The sequence below is a fragment of the Lepidochelys kempii genome, chromosome 22 (assembly GCF_965140285.1).
Source record: "Lepidochelys kempii isolate rLepKem1 chromosome 22, rLepKem1.hap1, whole genome shotgun sequence".
Taxonomy (NCBI): domain Eukaryota; kingdom Metazoa; phylum Chordata; order Testudines; family Cheloniidae; genus Lepidochelys; species Lepidochelys kempii.
This window is the reverse complement of record NC_136401.1, coordinates 7,250,234-7,263,382: the sequence shown is the minus strand read 5'-3', so window position 1 is coordinate 7,263,382 and position 13,149 is coordinate 7,250,234. Positions and strand designations below refer to the sequence as shown.

Here is a 13,149-nt window from a genome sequence, read left to right as displayed (position 1 = left end):
TTTTTAAGGTCAGGCTTGACAAAGCCCTGGCTGGGATGATTTAACTGGGAATTGGTCCTGCTTTGAGCAGGGGGTTGGACTAGATGACCTTCTGGGGTCCCTTCCAACCCTGATATTCTATGATTCTATGATTCTATGCCCAGTTTTGCCCACAATTCACATTCTGGCTGGGGGTAAATGGGAAACAATCCCCCCATCCCCAAGGTTTGGCTCCTCTCATCCATAGCAGATACCAGAAAATTACATACATTGCACCATCCCTCAGCTGATACATTATGGAATTGCGAGTTCAGTATGGCCGCTCACTAACATGGATGATTACTACTGAAATCTGCTCTTACACCCACTCATGGCGCTAAAACAGAGCGACTGGGGAGAGCAAAGCAGGTGCCAATAGCAAAATTGTTTGTCTTTCATTTTCCAGAACATGCGGAGAGAGCAGTGTGGATGGAGCATCTGTGTGGGGATCTTAATATTTACTGTTTGCTATAATTTTTAAATCCACTAAAAGTCTGTTGCATTTCGCAATGTTCACTCAGTGCAGCCTGTAGTGTTTCTATGAGCCAAAGCTGAAATTCAGTTTGAAATTTCCTATGAAAATTAGCCCTTACAAAAATTCTTGCCTAACCCATCATCTATTTAAAAAAATAAAACCTCCATATTGCTTTGAAATGTCACTTGTTTGCCTAGCATGCGTTGCTGAGTCTAGCTTAGACTGTGAACTCCATGGAGCAGAGATCATGCTGGGTGCGGTGCTCAGTAAGTAGTAATGACAAAAATCCCATTGCATTCTCTTCGCACTGTGCGTCACACTGATGGAGCTGTAAGGCATTGCTGGGGCAGGAGGCGGGTAATGGTGAGGCTATCGCTCCAGGCTTGTTCCATTCCATAGTGATACCCACGTGTTCATGGATGGACAAGAGGTTTGCTCTCACGAGCACCGCACCGTCAGTAAATGCCTTTGCTCTCAGGCCACAGCTGTGTGGCAAGGTGACAAATTCATGCAGCAAGGCGTAGGGCAGCACAATGGAAACTTCACGGCGATTTCTTTGTGCCAAACACAATGGGTTAGATCACGGCACTGACAGCCTCATGTTTCTGATGGAACAAAGCATGCTGCCTCCTGTTTAGATCCTGAGCTGCCAGTCTCCAGCACGGTCAGGTTTGCTGCGCAGGACTGCTCAGGTCTTGGGCTCCTGCACTCTGCGTGAATGCGTGTCCCCCAGGCCGCACACTGGAGTGGAGGAGGACGCGACAGAGCAGCCAGCTGGTTGCCCCATCACATTAACACTGCTGGGGAAGGAGAGATGGAAAGTGATTTGGGCCCATGGAGGGGGAAGATAACTGGGGAAAGGCAGTGGAGCCCAGGAGAGAGCAAGTGGGTGCAGCACCATAAAATCCAACACAGAAAGGAGTTATTGACCTATCATATGCACCCCGTCCCCACTAGGACACTGTATCTCAGCCTGGGCTAGTCGAGTGACCATCTGAGGAGGTGGAGTCAGGGGCAGGTGTTGCTGCTTCGTGTGTATGTAACTTCACTGTGAGCCAGGGCTTTTCACTGGGAAGGGAGCTGTGTGGGGGTTCCCCCTGCTACCCATTTGGCCAGGGACAGTTGAGGGAGTCCCTAATAGGAGATGTCACAAAATACTTCTCAACCTATCATTTTGTCCTTAGTCAGCAGAGACCAGAACTATCCTACAAACTCAACAGAGACAGTAGCAAAATGTGTTGGACAGAAGATCACAGGTTCACTCTAACCGCTCCCCTCTGGGCTCTTTAGATATGTTGTACCCTTCACTGGTCCCTTTTCCCCGAGGGCCTGGGCTTTCTGCTCCTATCCTCTTGGCCGGGTTGGGCCCTCATTTCCTGGGACTATTAGCGATAACAGTAAGAACATATCTTAGATTTCTATAGCCGCAGTACCCTTAATGATCCCAAAGTGTTTTATAGACTGTACACAGTAAACACAAAACTCCCTTCCTCCGCAACTGAAATGCAGCCATGTCTGGGGTGGAATGTAGCAGAGGATAACAGCACAAAGGAGCTGCACAACAACTTAAGACCAGACATGTAAAGAGATCCTATGCCCAACTGAGAACACAGAGGGAGTGGAGGAGGGCCTGCACGGAGTTACCCATGCTGGAATCTGGACAGGCGGCTGGCAGTATAACTCTGAGAAGTCCTATGGGACCTGTAATGGTGATAAGCGTCCTGGGTCTTGGTTCTGCATTTCATTTGGAAAACGGAATCTTCATCAGCACAGCACCCCACCCCTCCCTGCTGTTAACTCAGAGGGCCACCTACTGTGTCACCATTACCATTTCCTACAGCACCAGGGCTTTTCCTGGAGGTCTCCCATCCAAGTGCGGCCCCAACTGTCCCTTAGCCTGTGATCACACGTCATTACAAACCAAAGCAGTGTGGCGCTGGGCTTTCCTCCTGGGAGACTACTTCTCCCAGTGCTGCTGGGTTCTTTCCACCTTCTGGCACTGCTGGAGTCTCCTCGCCAGCACTGTTAATTGTCTTACATTTCTACAGCATCTGCACACACAAAACTTTGTGAGAGTGCAATACATCATCATCCCATAGAAACTTGTTGAAGATGATAAATTAATTTGGAGACACAAGAAGCCAAGGGCCAAAGAGGCCAGCCGACAGAGATCTTGGTAAAGTCGGGAACTGGTGCTCCCAGTAATAATTAACATTATTATAATAAACATTATTATTGGGCAAGCCAAATGGGAAATTTGCTGTGCTGGATACCTCCAAGCTCTAATCAACACTGGATAGTGGTAAAACAGACTGTAGCGGGGTGGCCACCTGCTACTGCCCTGAAGGGCTTGAAATCAGCCCTGGGAGAGGGCTGAGGCTGCAAGAGGGCTGCTGCTAGGAAAAGCAGCAAGCCTGGGCTGATTGGGGAACCAGCCACAGATGTGGCCATGCCCCAGTCAGGGCCCAGCTGGCCCTTATAAGAGGGCAGTGGACCAGAAGCAAACAGAGTCTCTCTCTCTCTCTCTCTCTCTCTCTCTCTCTCTCTCTCTCTCTCTCTCTCTCTCTCTCTCTCTCTCTCTCTCTCTCTCGATGTGGAGAGGGATGGGCCTGGCTTCTAGTAGCTAAGCAGGGTATCAAGACTGGAGCAGGACTGTGGGAAGGCCAGAGGAGCTGGGGAGCTTTGGCCTGGAAACCCCCCAGGCTGCAGGCCTTGTTAAAGGCCAAAGAAAGGTACTGGGGTTGCACAGGGCAGCCCAAGGGGAGGCAGAGGCAGCAGGTCCAAACCCCCCCTTGCCGGTGATGAGTGGCACTTACACTGCAGTCTGCCCCAGGGAACAGTTGATGACTGGCAGTGGCCACAGACTGAGGTGAGGTGGGGATAGAGGGTGGGGATTCCCCGGGGAGGAGAGACCCAGATCGGTGGGGGTACTGTCAAGGGGCAGCACCCCAGCCTGAATGGGGCACCGGGGTCCAGGAGGGACTTGGGCCCAGCGGCAAGAGGGACACCGGCCTGCAGAGGGCGCTCTAGAGGCTGGAAACACTAATTCCCTGGACGACCAACAGGAGCCGCCGCAGGGGTGAGTCCCGCCCCGCTACACGGACACATTGTCCTATAATCAAATTCCACAGGATTCTTTGCATAAAGAAACTCTCTTTGCAACAATAATATCTAGCCACTTTTTTATGAGGGCAACAATAGAGGTGTGGGATCACACTTACAAAAAACTAAGCCCATCCATATCACCTCTAACGCCCATAGCAGTTATCGCAGAATGCAACTCTAATAAAAATCTGGGAAACTTTAAAGCCTGGGAGCCTATCGGTATTATGAGATTTGGTCAGTTATTCAGAGAGGCTACATTTAGATTCTTTGACAAGATTTAACAGCTTGCAAAAGATACTAAAATTCCATTGCACCAATACATGCAACTGAGACATTTTTCAATCCACCCTCTTAGAAACCAAATCTAAGCATAAAATTAAAAGACTTTGAAAAATTACTGGTCACCCCTATAAAACACGAGGGTCTACGATCCACCTTATATAAAGATATTTTAAATTGTTTCTTGGAGAAAAAACACAGGTTCATAAAAAGGTGGAATGCAGACTTGGATACGGAGATCAAGGATGCGGATTGGCAAAGTATTTGGAACAGCGGTTCTTGTACCTTAATAAAAGAAAACTACGTTAAAATCCTCTACCAATGGTACTTAACCTACCTTAAACTTAAATGTATCTCTGGTACGGGCATGGGCAAATGCCGGAAAGACTGTAATGAAACAGGCAGATTTCTTCACACATGGTGGACCTGTCTAACAATTAGGATATTTTGGAAAGAGATTGGAGACGCCATTGAGGAAACAATGGGTTGCCAATTATCAGATAACCTGGCTGGGTATTTTCCCCCAAATTCTGCGCTGTATAAGACCTACAAAGAACCAATTACCGTATGTGATTTTCAGCAAGAATCACAATTGCAAGGTGGTGGAAGAGATGTGACATCCCCTATATCTAGTGACTGGTTCCAAAAAGTACGGGTAACGTCAGGAAAGCTGACCCATCAAGTCAGAGTTCTATGGTCAAGAAGGAAAAAGGATACTTCTCTAGAAACCTGGTGGAATTTCCTGGCGTTTGGTGGGAAAGAATCATCCCTTGCCGCTGAACCTCAGAGATTGCGGACTTTCTGTGAATACTGAAGGGAGAAATCGTTAAACTGCTGCTGTACTAGTCACACCATCAGGGGCTCGTTCACCTGCACATCTACCAATGTGATATATGCCATCATGTGCCAACAATGCCCCTCTGCCATGTACATTGGCCAAACCAGACAGTCTCTATGCAAAAGAATAAATGGGCACAAATCTGACATCAGGAATTATAACATTCCAAAACCAGGAGGAGAACACTTCAATCTCCCTGGTCACTCAATAACAGACTTAAAAGTGGCAGTTCTTCAACAAAAAAACTTCAAAAACAGACTCCAACGAGGAACTGGAGTTAATTTGAAAACTGGACACCATCAAATTAGGCCTGAATAGAGAGTGGGAGTGGATGGGTCACTACAGAAACTAAATCAATTTGTTAGTCTCTAAGGTGCCACAAGTACTCCTTGTTGTTTTTACAAAAAGTAATTTCCCCTTGCCTAATACTCACACCTTCTTGTCAACTGTTTCAAATGGGCCACCTTGTTTACATTGGCCTCATTAACACTACAAAAGTGATTTCCGCTCTTTCTTGTCAAATGTTGAGAATTGCCTACTTCCAACTTAAATTGAATTGGCTCATTAGCACTGATCCCCCACTTGGTAAGGCAACTCCCATCTTTTCATATGCTGTGTATTGATACCTCCCTACTGTATGTTCCACTCCATGCATCTGATGAAGTGGGTTTTAGCCCACGAAAGCTTATGCCCAAATACATGTGTTAGTCCCTAAAATGCCACAAGGACTCCTCGTTGTTTGTACTAGTCAGACACCTCCCTAGTGTATGGTCTCCTGAAGGCCAGCTTATGCATTGGAATATGTGTGCACCATGCTTGTTCTTGGTGGAATTGTAAGTTAGCTCTACAAAAATGTTTCTGGAGCAATTTATTGGATTGGCTAATAAATAAATAAAAAAGTACAGAATTTGCATGGAGGTGCATAGAATGAACTGGAGATGGAAGAAAAGAAAAAGAGGATAAGGAAAGGGAAGAGGGAAAGGGCAAATAATATCTGGGTTGGAGAAGTGATTACATTTATTTCTTCTCCTCTTCTTTATTCTCTTTTCCTGGCAGGCAGCCTAGAGCTCCGCATTGAAGACGAAAGGATGTGGTGGCTGTTTTGAGCACTTATGTGATATTAATATTTCCGGCTAGTCTGGATTCTGTAGTTAAATAACTGGAGGGAAAGGAAGAGTATCCCCCAGCATGCAAGGCCCTGGCTCGTCTGCAATACTGTCTTGGCCCACAAGTTCAAATGTTGGTAACTAAGTGTGGCCCCAGCATCAGCTGATGGGCCCCACTTTTCCTTCAGCAGGAGGCTGGTGGCCGCTAAACCCTCCCCTCAAACTGTAACCTGTTATTTAAACTGAGTCTGGCCAGCGTGGGGGTATGGGCATATGGAGCTGGAGAATGAGATCACTGGCCCTCCCAAAACTCCTCTGATCAGCAATGACAGTTCTAGACCCTGCTGCTTTCCTGGAGCATTGGTTCGACCCTCCCTATGAGAGAAGAGTGCCACCTAGCAAGCTCTGAATACACCTGCCTGCAGCATCTTGGGTTATCCTTGCAGGTCTCCCATTCAGGAACAAAACTACTTCACTTGTGAGAGCGGAGAGGAAGGAATTACTCAACTGAAATTTAATTGGAACTCTAGAACTAGGAGCCCCAAAATGCTGGGCCTTGGTGTTATAAGTGGACTGGAACACATGAGTTATGAGGAGAGGCTGAGGGAGCTGGGATTGTTTAGCCTGCAGAAGAGAAGAATGAGGGGGGATTTGATAGCAGCTTTCAACTACCTGAAAGGGGGTTCCAAAGAGGATGGCTCTAGACTGTTCTCAATGGTAGCAGATGACAGAACGAGGAGTAATGGTCTCAAGTTGCAGTGGGGGAGGTTTAGATTGGATATTAGGAAAAACTTTTTCACTAAGAGGGTGGTGAAACACTGGAATGCGTTACCTAGGGAGGTGGTAGAATCTCCTTCCTTAGAGGTTTTTAAGGTCAGGCTTGACAAAGCCCTGGCTGGGATGATTTAACTGGGAATTGGTCCTGCTTTGAGCAGGGGGTTGGACTAGATGACCTTCTGGGGTCCCTTCCAACCCTGATATTCTATGATTCTATGATTCTAAGTGATGGGAAAGATGGTGCCTTTAGCAGCAGAGCACTCCCTTGATAATTGCCCTATACTGTTCACTCCTTCTGAAGCATCTGGCATTGGCCACTGTTGGAAGACAAGTATCAGGGGGTAGCTGTGTTAGTCTGTATCCACAAAAACAACAGGGAGTCCGGTTAGACGGACCATTGGTCTGACCCACTAGGGTCGTTCTTATGTCCTTCTTTCGGCCTCCCCAATTGCTGGGCACCAGCTGGGGGAACAAGGAGAGGGGAGGCCAGCCTGCACAGCAGGTGAGGGAAGCTACTGCAGAGGAATCCCTGCAGCCGTGTGGGATGTGTGACGGCCATGAAGAGCTGCAGACAGTGTGGGTTGCCTATGCGTGGGGGACACTTGGCAGACCTGGCAAGTGGGCCCCACCAGGAGGAGTTAAAGGGGGAAATGCTGAGAGTGGATCTCTGGAACATTTCCGGTCAGTGAGATCTGCTCAGTGGGGGAATCCACGGGGACATCCCCAGAGGGAAGGGGTGGGAGTCCTAACACTGGGTCGGCACATTCGCAGCTGGGCAGTAGGCGCCAGTCCTGCCCTGAGCCCCCAGGTCTGACTGGGTTGACATTTTCCTTCCCTAACCTCTGTGATCCCATGATTTGAAAGGTGAGGGCTCCTGGCTCATGATTTGAAAGGTGAGAGCAGCCTGATACCTGGATATGTTCGTAGGGTCCTGTACCATCCCCATGGCTGTGTGCCCACTCCAAGGGACCCAGGACTCCGCTCTGTGTTTTTCTGTCAGGAAAGATGAACCCAGAGCTGTTCTTGACCCCACTTCTGGAATTGCCACAATAGCATCCCCAAGCACTGGTAGGAAGTGGGAAGGAGCCCCCTGGGGTCTGTCAAATCCCCACATTAGCTCAGGGCTGCCTGCATTTCTGCGGGCTTCCCGTGGCTAATTATGGAAACAAGCCAAGCCCCTGGGGTTGCCCAGTGCTCCTGGAGCAAGGGGCTTTGTGCACCTTCCAGCTTCTCCTCTTTGCTCCTTGCCCAGGGAGGAGAGGAGCTCTGGCTTCTCCTTTCTTTGCCTCCTTCCCTCATTTGGGAATGGGGCATTCCAGACGTGGGGGCATCTCCCCAGTTGTCTCTTTGAGCTGTCATCCTTTTCAGGCAGGGGGAAGAAGGAGGGGAGATAGACCATTCACCCTGCAACCCTCCTATTCTCTTCCCCCAGTCACTGGGGGAGCTGCTCCAGCTGACATCCCTGCAGTTGCCCAGCTGAGTGTTCCACGCCAGCTCCTCACTCGGACCCCCGTGGGAGTAGAAAGCAAGCCAGGTGAGCAACACTGGGGAGAACATTCCCAGCCAGCTGGAGGCCAGCTTCCTGGATGCTGAAACAGGGAGGCAGAACATTGGCAGAGACTGGCCTTTCCAAGAGCAGATTTAAACAACCAGGGGCAGTCCTGGATTAATTGAGATTATTGACAGCTAAGTGTATGATGTAGCTGTGAAATTCCAAGTGACCATGGTGCTAAGCGTAGTGACAACCAAGAAGCTGTACACTACCGCTGATTTGTGGCAACACTTAGGTACCTCACTAAAGTGCCATTAGGCCAAATTCAGTAGCATGTTTTGAGATCCTCAGGTGGAGGCCTCTGAGCAATGCAAAGTATTACTGCTATATTTATTTTAGAATGTCTACATCCTGTTTCTTTTTCACGTTGGATTCCCTGTCCAACCCTTATTCTGCTATGGTTTTAAAGTAACAAAAATATATGTTGTAAAGAAACTAATTTCTTTTGATTGTATGAATAACACCTCAGATGATCAGAGCTGAAAGAATTTTAAAACCCCAAAGTGCGTGTCCCTGTTTGTGCTGTTTGTTTACCTTCTGCCTGTCTTCCAGCTTGCGCAATGGAAACCAACTGAATCAGCTTCCCTTTTCTCACTTATGGTCAATGTCACTTTCAGGGGCTGACAGCTGAATGTGAGCTGCAAATAGTAAAGAGGAAGGGTCATTTGTTTAAAACCAGCTGTTTCCTTTGGAACTGAAAAAAATTGTACAAACATAGCTACTGGTCTTAGCTTTTATAAATGTTGGGCAGAAATTTAAGTTGCCCTTTGCCCTGTTGCAACACGGGGGGAGGAGGTGGTATGAGGACATCTGGAGTTTAAAAATAGCATCAGTCATTATTAATTAGACATTAAACTCCATTTCCCAGAAACTCAGAGGATGCTGCGAAAGAGCCTGGCATCGAGAACTACATTGCCCAGACAGCTCTGCGTATCCATCTTGCTCGGTAGCAGACTCATATTATTTCTGTTCTTACATTGCAGGAGAGGTTAAGAACTACACTTCCCAGTGTGCTCCTGAAAGACATGCTCTGTGCAGAGATGTCCAGGGCCTGGGACAGGGGAGCTGCTTTGTTTTGGACCTGTACAAGGAATTAATCCCAGCACTTAACACACTGACAGGCGTGGAGACCCCAGTGAAGGCCAGCTGGGGAGCCCCAGGAGGTAAGTCACAGTCTGGAGAGAGGGAGGCAGAGTGTACAGGGCTGGTTCTGGGTGCTGAAAACATTGGGACTCTGATGGGGACAAAATAGCCAGGTTGCGTGTAAGGCAGAGCAAGGGCACATGCCTGTGTGTTGGAAATATGGTAGGGGACTCTTCCCTCTGCATGCAGGTGGGTGCTGGGTGGAACATGAGCAGGGATCCTTGTTTCCCGTGATTAACTTCCCTTCCCCAAAATTTTCTGATAAAAAAACGTAAAAATCTGCCTTTTCCCACGATTAAAATGAAATGCTGAACTTTAGTTTCCCTAGCCACAACACAGGGGAACTCCATTTATCTGATCTAATTAGGACGGGGGCCGGATTGGATAATCAAAAATTTGGAAAATCCGTAGAGCTTCAGCTCTGGGCAGCGGGTCTTGGGCTGTCAGCCCTGGTTTGGTCAATATGGAGAGCTGGATATCGGAGGCTCAGATAAACGGGGTTCTGCTGTATACATTTTTATTTTTTCACAAAATATAAAAACTAAAGATTCTCTGTAAAAACACTAATTGCACGTTTTTCTGTGGTAAATGGATTTCTAGGAACCCTGAACATGAGCCACAATTTGGGTCTCTGTGTGCCAGGTTGGACAATGCAGCGCTTTCTGTCTGGGAGTGTGTGTCAGGGAGGACCTTAATACCTTTCTCCCTGAACAGGCAGGAGTTGTGCCCTACCATATTTAATAATCTGTTGGCCAGTGTCTGTCAGATGGTATGCTCTTTAAGGTCTTTTCTTCCTACATGGTACTAATAAAAGCGTACAGCAGGCAGGGACCCTAATTTAGATATTAACTGTATATCTGATTGACAAGCCATTCATTCAGTCTAGTTTACTGAACTCTTAATAGCTACAGTCCTACCAAAGAGTGACTGTGCCTTCCCACTTTCTGCTCTGCTGATAAAACTGAATTATTTGTAAATCTCTATAAAATGTTGTCAGGGGGAAAAACTGTGATTAGAGACATATGTGAAGGGGATGGAGCTTTTTAGTTCATTTTGTACCATGCTCATCACCATGGTATCTAATCATCTCTGCATGCTACAAGGAAATCTGTTTGCAGGGTGAGATATATATGCTAATTGCTAGAAGTTTGGGGTGGTTATTAGTTGTAAGGCAGTCAACTAAGTTGTGAATGGGCTTTTGAATGAGGAAGTGACAGCAAACTGAATAGTCATTGAATTTTGCTCACCCAAATTCTGACATCAACTTTGAACTTGACCTTGATCTTGTGCTTGGACTGAAGGGACCCGAGACCAAACTTGAAAAAACAAAAGAACCTGTATTGCTATCTTAATTTTCTCTCTAAAGGTGTAAAACCGGTAACCACATTTTCAAGGGAAGATAGCCAGCCCAGACTTCATAATAGTTTGAAAGTGGGCTGGACGCAGAAGGGACTGTTGAAAGTGCGACTTATAAATCATCATATGTTGTGTATTGGTGCTTCAATTTCTTGGCCACCTGTCTCCTGAAGTGGGAAGTAAAAATGAAAATGACTTCTAATGAATTTTGGTCATTTGGTGCTCATTTGGCCCCAATCCTGCACTCGCCTCCATGCAGGTGGGCTACTGTCTCTGTGCAGAAACCAGTATACTTCAGTGGGGCTCTGTGGAGGCATAGGGGCCTGACTCTGCATATCCCATTGCAAGGTCAGGGCCTTGCAGGCCACTGATACATATTTGATGTTGAGAAGATTAAGAGATCTGATGGAAGGTACCTCGCAGAAATCAGCTTGTTTCATTCTGCAGGATGTAGTTTGATATTGGCAGCTCAGTGACTGGGGTGTATTTTCTCTTGAATGATTGTTAAGTATTATTATTTTTTGCTTGTTGCTTTAATAGGGGAAAGTGACCAGAATGATTGTTCTGGGGAAGGTGCATTAGCTAAGATTTCTGAACTGTTGTGAATGTGCCAGAAGAATTAAAAAATGTATCTATCTTTTTAAGGAACATGCCCACACGACAGGAAAAGGCTTAGGGATGGGCTAAGCATGAACAGCTCCAAAGGTGATAGCAGATTACCACCCAGGGTTGGTGTGGTTACTCTCCAGTCGGCTGGTCCCAAACATTTATTTTCCTTCAGTACACTTCCTGCCACACTTCAGGAGAATTTCTGTTGGAGTTCACTTTGCAGCAGGTACTAGGATTCTCAGAACGTGGCCCAGAATCCTTTTATAACAGCACTATAGCTAGTGTGAAGGATCTGAGCTCCCTGTCTGGCAGCTGGAGGAGCCTGCTGCCAATGGCTGAGCAGAAAAAGGGGCCGCAAGGATGAATATGTAGATGGAGGAAGGTTGCTGTGCTGGGGTGGGTAGGTTTGTTTGCAATAAGAATTTTTGTTGGTTTTTGGTGTGCAGAGGCCACTAATCCTGTCTTCACCTCCTGAATCAATGCTTGTAGGGTCAGCTTGGCCCTGCCCTACCAAATGCCGAGGGTTAGCACATCTCCTATCATGAAGATGAGGAGATCTGTCCTAAGGAATAACTCTGAGGCCTAATCTACACTTAAAAATTAGATCGATCTAGCTACATCACTCAGGGCTATGAAAAAATTTGCTCCTGGTGCAACGTAGTTAGGTCGATCTAACTCCCATCGAATACGTGGTTAGGTTGACGGAAGAATTCTTAGAATCATAGAATCATAGAATATCAGGGTTGGAAGGGACCCCAGAAGGTCATCTAGTCCAACCCCCTGCTCAAAGCAGGACCAATTCCCAGTTAAATCATCCCAGCCAGGGCTTTGTCAAGCCTGACCTTAAAAACCTCTAAGGAAGGAGATTCTACCACCTCCCTAGGTAACGCATTCCAGTGTTTCACCACGCTCTTAGTGAAAAAGTTTTTCCTAATATCCAATCTAAACCTCCCCCACTGCAACTTGAGACCATTACTCCTCGTTCTGTCATCTGCTACCATTGAGAACAGTCTAGAGCCATCCTCTTTGGACCCCCCTTTCAGGTAGTTGAAAGCAGCTATCAAATCCCCCCTCATTCTTCTCTTCTGCAGGCTAAACAATCCCAGCTCCCTCAGTCTCTCCTCATAACTCATGTGTTCCAGTCCCCTAATCATTTTTGTTGCCCTTCGCTGGACTCTCTCCAATTTATCCACATCCTTCTTGAAGTGTGGGGCCCAAAACTGGACACAGTACTCCAGATGAGGCCTCACCAATGTCGAATAGAGGGGAACGATCACGTCCTTCGATCTGCTCGCTATGCCCCTACTTATACATCCCAAAATGCCATTGGCCTTCTTGGCAACAAGGGCACACTGCTGACTCATATCCAGCTTCTCGTCCACTGTCACCCCTAGGTCCTTCTCCGCAGAACTGCTGCCTAGCCATTCAGTCCCTAGTCTGTAGCTGTGCATTGGGTTCTTCCGTCCTAAGTGCAGAACCCTGCACTTATCCTTATTGAACCTCATCAGATTCCTTTTGGCCCAATCCTCCAATTTGTCTAGGTCCTTCTGTATCCTATCCCTCCCCTCCAGCGTATCTACCACTCCTCCCAGTTTAGTATCATCCGCAAATTTGCTGAGAGTGCAATCCACACCATCCTCCAGATCCAGATCATCCTTCTTCTGTCAACCTAGCTATTACCTCCCAGAGGGGCAGCTAAACTCCAGCAATGGAAACCCCCCATCTGTTTATGTAGGAAGCATTAATGCTATGGCGCTACAGGGGCACAGCTGCATCACCATAGCTGTGTTGGTGTCACCGCTGTAGTGTAGACGTACCCTGAGATAACGGAGAAACATAGAACTGTGTTAACTGAGTAATGCACTTGTTTAACTAGTTGCTATTCTAAGCT

General features: G+C 47.2%; 1 protein-coding gene across 1 annotated transcript in view; it reads left to right on the top strand.

Annotated features, from left to right (window-relative positions):
* The first annotated feature begins 9,148 nt into the window (after window positions 1–9,148).
* Window positions 9,149–13,149, top strand: part of EI24 (EI24 autophagy associated transmembrane protein) — a 39,730-nt gene continuing 35,729 nt past the window's right edge. Inside the window, exon 1 of the mRNA XM_073320766.2 lies at window positions 9,149–9,313. The gene's annotated coding sequence lies outside the window, so the exon portion shown is untranslated. The remainder of the gene's footprint in view (window positions 9,314–13,149) is intronic.